A 6,562-nucleotide genomic window follows, 5' to 3' on the forward strand; every position below is an offset into this window, starting at 1 on the left:
TCTTGTTCTTGAACACGGTAGCGCTTGATAAAGGCGACTTCCGTAAAGCCTTCAATTTTACCTTCAGCAAATGTTCCACATCACGAATGCTCGGTCGTATGCGGAAAGATCGAAAATAAATGGATACCGTATTCGACCGGAGCACGACGGCAAGAATTAGAGTAACTTTTCAGATTAGGAACACAATATGAGTGTAGTTCCTTTTGTCGTTTGCTTTGCGCAGGAATGGCCAACAGCAGGGATCCCACTGAGTGTTGTGACCATTGTGGTGGTTTGAAATAGCAATCCTTTTTAATATTTTCTCATTAATTTGTTCAAATCAAAGGAATGGCCTACCTTTCTCATACTAAACGTTCTTCTAAACCTAAACAATGATTTTGCTGTGCAGACTGGGAATAGATGTAGAGGGAATGCTGAGTTCGTACCAAGTGTAATGGACACGATTTAATTTGATGCAAGCAAAATTGTCACTTTCAAGCCGTGTCAAATAAAACAGGCTTTATAAAAACTGGTTGATGCTATCGATTTGAATTATTTAAATAAAAGGCCTCAGTTTAAATACTTTTTGGTAGGGTTGGCTCAATCTTACTCGAATAGGTTTTTTCAAGTAAGCTTCACTCAAGGAAGTCACTTAGGACAACTGATCTTCATTTCCTACATTAACGATGCCTCTTAACGCAGTATGGCAAGCAAATTGCTTCATGTTTATTAGGGTGGCAATGGCACGCAACGGACACAGTTTGAGCTCAATCGGACATGAATAAGGGATCGCGCAAAACGGTCCAAAACGGTTAAAGGTTAAAAACACTCACCCATAAAAAACATTAAAACGGGGACAATTTGAAATTTCAAAAAATCGAATTCGTATTTCAAATACTTTCGAATGTTTTTAAACGTCGAGATGTAGCGACAATTTTTGAGGAATGTCTGTATGGGACACTATGGAAAATGTTTGAGTTGAGTTTGGACTTGAGTTTGAGCTTTGAAAATGCATGAAACACCAAGATCTTGTGACATTCACAACAATTTTTTAAGAAGGTTGCCTCTCTGGCTTTCTGTTAAAAAAATATTAATCTGAGATTTCCTCAAAGAAAATTTAGAAAATAAAAAGATTGACATAATGCTTTTGTATGCATACAAAAATGAAAAGCAGCATTTCCAATCGCAAGCCTCAATTCAACTAGTTTCTAGTAGTCCTTGATAACCTTGAATCATATTAACAAATTCAGAAAAAAATTAAATTTTCAAAATTAAGCACCCAGTACGCTCTAGCTCTTTCCAGTATTTTTGCTATAAGTGCCCAAACCAAATGGCTAAAGAATCCTTCTATCCGTTTCGCATTGTGTGGGGAGGCACCAAACAACTATTACTCCTGTTCCTGATAATCGTATATAAAAATGAGCGAAACTCCGACGTAGAAAGTATCCCACTTCAGAGGAACACTGTAGCGGTTGATTTCAATAGTACCATGCTCGGCCATCTCTTCGTGAGGTGCAATTTATTGACGGAGAAAATAACACTTTGACTTACGGTTTCTTTTATTCAATCTCATCATGCAAGGAATGCAGTGTTGATATCGTTCAAAAGTTTTACCAAAACAGTTTTTTTTCAACGACACGACCTGACATTCAATGACACTTTGCGACAGTTACCAGTATATCGAGAATCTTCTTGATGCCACTTTCTTGGTTGTTGATTTTTGGTTGCTGTATACCAACTAAGTTACAAGAACTGAATGCTCAGTTGTATAATTGGGGCGTAATTGCAGCTATATATATAAGGCTATCAAGCTGAAAACACTGCAATTGTTTTCTGCCATTTTGTAACTGTAATTCTGTCGTGACTACGACCTTTAAATATGAGGGCCGCTTTTCAAAATACAAGATATAACAGGAGTGCAAAGTTTTGATCGTTAGTAACATTATTACATTCTGTTTATACTAATCAGTTGGAAAAAATGTTCACCAATTTAAATTAATTAGTATTAAATCCCGAAGTAGGTACGAGTGACCTAGTCGAATATTGGAAAGTTATTCAAGGCCCTCGTGTATTTTCGTGCTTTATTCATCGTTTGCTAGTCGAACGAGAAGCACGTGGTTGCGTGGTCAGACAGTTCGGTAAGAAGAGAACAATCAAAACAAGCAGAGCTGAATACACATGGAAATTAGGGCAAACCAAACTCTGAATTGGCTTTTTAGATTCTGGATTCTAGATTCTGGGATCTGTGATTTTGACTCTGGAGCAGGACTCCACACTTTGGACTCTGAGCTTGAGGTTCCGAACTTTTATTCCCAATCTACGAGCTTTGAGCTCTGGTTTCTGAACTGTGGAAACTAGACACACAATTTCTGATTCTTATTTTTAGACCTTATTTCTGAGTTCTTAATTCACAGCTGTGGACTATGGACTCTACTCCTCAGAATGCGGACTTCTATCTTCTTTTCTAAGCTCTGGATTCCACTTTGGACTCTTGACTAAGAACTCTGAACTAAGAACTCTGAAACACCAATCTTTTCATACTTGGGCTCTAAAATATCGTCACTAAATTTCAAGCTTTAGACTCAGGGCACCGGAAATTTATTTTGAACCTACGGATTCGGGACAATTCACTGCGGACTCTGGACCCTACACTCTAAACTGATGACCCTAAACTTTGGATTCTAGGTTTTTAATTTAAAACTCCTAAGTCGCAGGACATGGAACTCTGGACTCTAGAGTTTATACTCGGGACTCCAGTTACTTATTTCTATACTCTGGATCCTGTACTCTAAACTATACACCTTACACCCTATAAACATCGAGCTTTGGACTCAAGGTCGTCATTTCTAAGCTCTGGATTCTAGAACTCTCGACTTCAAGCTTTGCTCTCTTGGGTCGAGTCCGCGAAATCTTTTTTTTTTTTTTCAATATACGAACTTTGGGGTCTATAATCTGAACAGTGGACGCCAAATTTCGGTCTTTAGACCGAAATGTAGACTCCCGAATCAACACTCTAGCATATGGAACTTCGGCTTCTTGAACTCTGGCGCTTTGACTAACGTTCACTTCTATTCAATTCCATCATGCAAGGAAACCAGTGCTGATATTTCAAGTCTTACCAAAAACAGGTTACGACCTGACATTCAATGAAACATTCCGCCAGTTACAACTGCATGCGATCGGCGGTCCTCGTGGCGAAATCAGTTTTCAATTTTGGAAGCACCGACTTAATTTTTTTACAAACCGTTCATCAACAGCTGCCAAAAAAAATAGTCGCACCGTTCCTGACGAGATCCGATTTTCGCACGGACACCTTACCGAATCGGAAAGTCGGGGCTAAAACTGTTTTGCATGCATCTTCAAGAAATTTATAGTTGTTAAACTTCGAAGATATTCATTTAATATCTTGGTAATCTATTTCAAAATGATGTATATTTTAGATTTGTATATTGAACAATTATGAGCTGATCTAGTTCAGTTTCTAGGCTACGCAATCGACCACTAAGAATTGATCTAGGGCACATTTTGCGAGTAACCAAGCTGGAAATGGTACTTTTCGGCTACCCTGTTAACCATGTTTCAGAAATTGGAATAATTTGAAAAATTGGCTCAATTGACACGTGCCTCATTTGATTTGTAGCCTTTAACGACCTTTGGAACGTTCACATCAATGATTCGAGCAGTGGTTTGAATCTTCTTCATTATCCATCAAGCACTGGTTGAAACATTTTCGAAACCTAGTTGAACAAACTCAATGCAGATCTGACATCACATGTCAAACTCATTGCTGCGAGGTCAACTTGTTCCATAGTTTCGAAAGTCACACAAAACTCATAACACAGGAGAAATAGCCAACACGCTTTTTTCACGCGACAGTACCGTGACAGGATAATTTCCTTGTCAACGGGCCCGCCAGTTCTAGAAATAGGAAACATTCTTGAACTTTGTTCAAGCGCCAAATCCAAACGTGAGAAAGCAAAAAAAAACGGATCAATCGGTCGGCTTTTGTTGGCGCTTCCACCGATCGGCAAACGTTAGGTGGGTGTATAATTAGAACTGCTCTACAATAATACGTGAATACATTAATATATTCGTTACAAGACCAGAGGTTTTGACACGAGCTACCACTTGCTGAGCGCTTTAGATGCACGAATTTATTCGCTCGATATTAAGCAGGCTATGGAAAATGGAATGTAGAAACAACGCACCTGTGCAACTTCATTTCCTCTTCTTTCCACCGAGCAGTCTGAATTTAGCACTGTTTGCGAAGACGAATGGCGAAACGTTCCTGGAGGACGACGTCCGGCCGTAGTTGCACGCCTACTTAGATGTTACCATTCCGGTTCAGTGACAATTTCATGCTTCGTTTTGCAGTGGCCCAGGCATCAACACGACTGCAGTAAAACGCAACCGTCGTCGTAGTCGGTGTTGGCTGGCAGCGCCACAATCACTAGCATAATTCCACCACCAGCAGTGCGCCGCTAGAATTCGCAGCATCCTAATCGCCCGCCTACTGCGCGCCCACAGATGTGTTGGTTCTATTTTTCTGTGTCGTCGTCTTTCGCATAAATTTTCACTAGCATAAACCACAAACGATCGCAAACCGAGGGCTGTCACCACTGGAGGCTGCTCATAAACGCTTTTTCGTCGTTTTTCCGCCAATATATTAGCTTTTACGGTCCCTCGGGGGGATAAGCTGATTTTCATCTATTCATTCCAGCAGAACCGGAAAGCACTTACGGGGCATTCATGATAAATCACAAAACTATAATAATATTGATATTTATTTTTCATTATTTCCACCGAACCGAGGCCAAAACACGTACGAGGTGAAGATGGCGAGAGCGAGAGACGGAAAATTGTTGCTCACTCACACTTCGGTCCAGCTCTCCACCAGCACCGCGAATTCACACGTCTATGCTGCTGCTATTCTGCATGATGCTGAAAAAAGCGGACCCCGCCGCTCACTTCTTCCACACAATCACTTCCGTTCTTTTTCCACCAATCCGTCCTTGTGTGTTTGGAAAAGTACGACACTCTGGAGAACTGTTTAAAAATAACTACCTTCTGAACTGGGGACGGAAAATTCACTGATCCGCGATAGATCCCCGTGAAAAGATCCCCCACTGGATATCGGTTTTCCACTTTAATGCTCCGGTTAGTCTCCGCATCCAGCAGCATCCGCCAGTAACAACATCTCGCGGCACTCCATTGACCCAAAGTGTGTAGATCTCTTCTTCATATTGCGGGAAATCGTTGACTCTCAGTCGCACTTACTTACTCACTCTCTCTCTCTCCCACTAACGGTAGCCGTGTTTTCCAACGACATGCTCGCACCTGACAAGCATGAAAAACACACGCACTTTTACTCTCGCACTCACGCAGTGAAACCAACTTCTTTCTTCACACAGAAGATGCTGGCCAATAGGGGGGGGGGGGGGGGATGAAAGCCGCAACTCCCGCACCGGATCAGGACACACACCAGGCAGAACTTGCCGCACGAAGCAAAAATTTCACTTTCACTTTGCTCCTTTGTAATTCTGCTTTCGCATCGTTTGCTCTGTCAGCCAACCAATTAAAAATGGGAAGAGGGCTTGTCAACCCCGTAAAATGTTATCGTTGGTTTTATCCTTCCCGAGATTATTTTTTTTTTGTTCAAATTTAACTCGCGAGAAAAGATCAAGTGCCACTACAGTACAGTGTTTGTGTGATATTCTCGATCTCTAAAAAAACAATTCAATTTTAGAGAAAATTTCTAACCGAGAAGAGCATGGAGCCATGTAAGAACTTAGTCAAGGGGACAAACAAAATTCATACACACTCCCCCGCAGGCAACAGTTCTACAGTCGAAAGAATCTCTCGACGAATATTTGCCTTGCAGACTAAGCGCTGATGGTGGTGGTGGTGGTGTTGGTAGTCCTTCTTTCGGCTCAGTTTCCAGAGGTTTCAGGAGCAACAAATATCCACACAGCGACGGCGAATGGCACGGAGCGCGATTCCACCGAGATCTGACCGTCACAACGAATGAGCTGCTACTGCTGATTACTGACCATCGACCGTACCGAGAAGGTAGAGTAGTAGGCAGCAATCACACATCGCAGTAGGCGCCAGTAGCAGCAAAAGCAACAGCAACGGTGAGTACCAAACCACCCGTACAACGCTCTTCGTGGGGTTCGCTTCGCTTGCTTGGCTGGGTGCCGTTCGTACGAATTTAAATTCGCACTAACAACGGTGTTAGAGAGGCTGCTGAGTGTCGAGTTGGGGGTGGGTGTCGGAATATGGTAGGTACTTGAAACGCGATTGGTAACGAGAATCAGTGGTGAGGAAGAACATGGCAATGGTACCTTGGAAGGACTTGATTCAGAATCTGCTCAGGCTTTTGAAATAATTACAATTTTCAGATGTCAGTGCAACTAGAGTTTTATGAAAAGGTGGAACGAAAAAAATGAGAGTATCTCATTCAATAAAGGGAAAGGGATGCAAAGGGAATAGAAAAAAAACAAGGCGGTCGGTGAAAATGAGTAGTTGATGGCGACCTCCGTCCGGAATGAATAACAAAAGACTACAGCTACTAGAAAAGGAA

At 41.7% G+C, this 6,562-nt stretch overlaps 1 protein-coding gene across 5 annotated transcripts in view; it reads right to left on the minus strand.

The window, feature by feature from the left end:
- The window catches only part of LOC131692995 (potassium voltage-gated channel protein Shaker), a 234,920-nt gene that overhangs the window by 212,199 nt on the left and 16,159 nt on the right, over nucleotides 1-6,562 (minus strand). For 4 of the 5 annotated variants that reach the window (XM_058980457.1, XM_058980486.1, XM_058980432.1 and 1 more), the window contains exon 1: nucleotides 4,188-6,005. The exons of the other annotated variant lie outside the window; for it this stretch is intronic. The gene's annotated coding sequence lies outside the window, so the exon portion shown is untranslated. Of the gene's footprint in view, nucleotides 1-4,187; nucleotides 6,006-6,562 lie in introns of those variants that run through there. 5 annotated transcript variants of the gene reach the window in all.

This window comes from Topomyia yanbarensis, chromosome 1 (genome assembly GCF_030247195.1).
Source record: "Topomyia yanbarensis strain Yona2022 chromosome 1, ASM3024719v1, whole genome shotgun sequence".
Classification (NCBI taxonomy): Eukaryota; Metazoa; Arthropoda; class Insecta; order Diptera; family Culicidae; genus Topomyia; species Topomyia yanbarensis.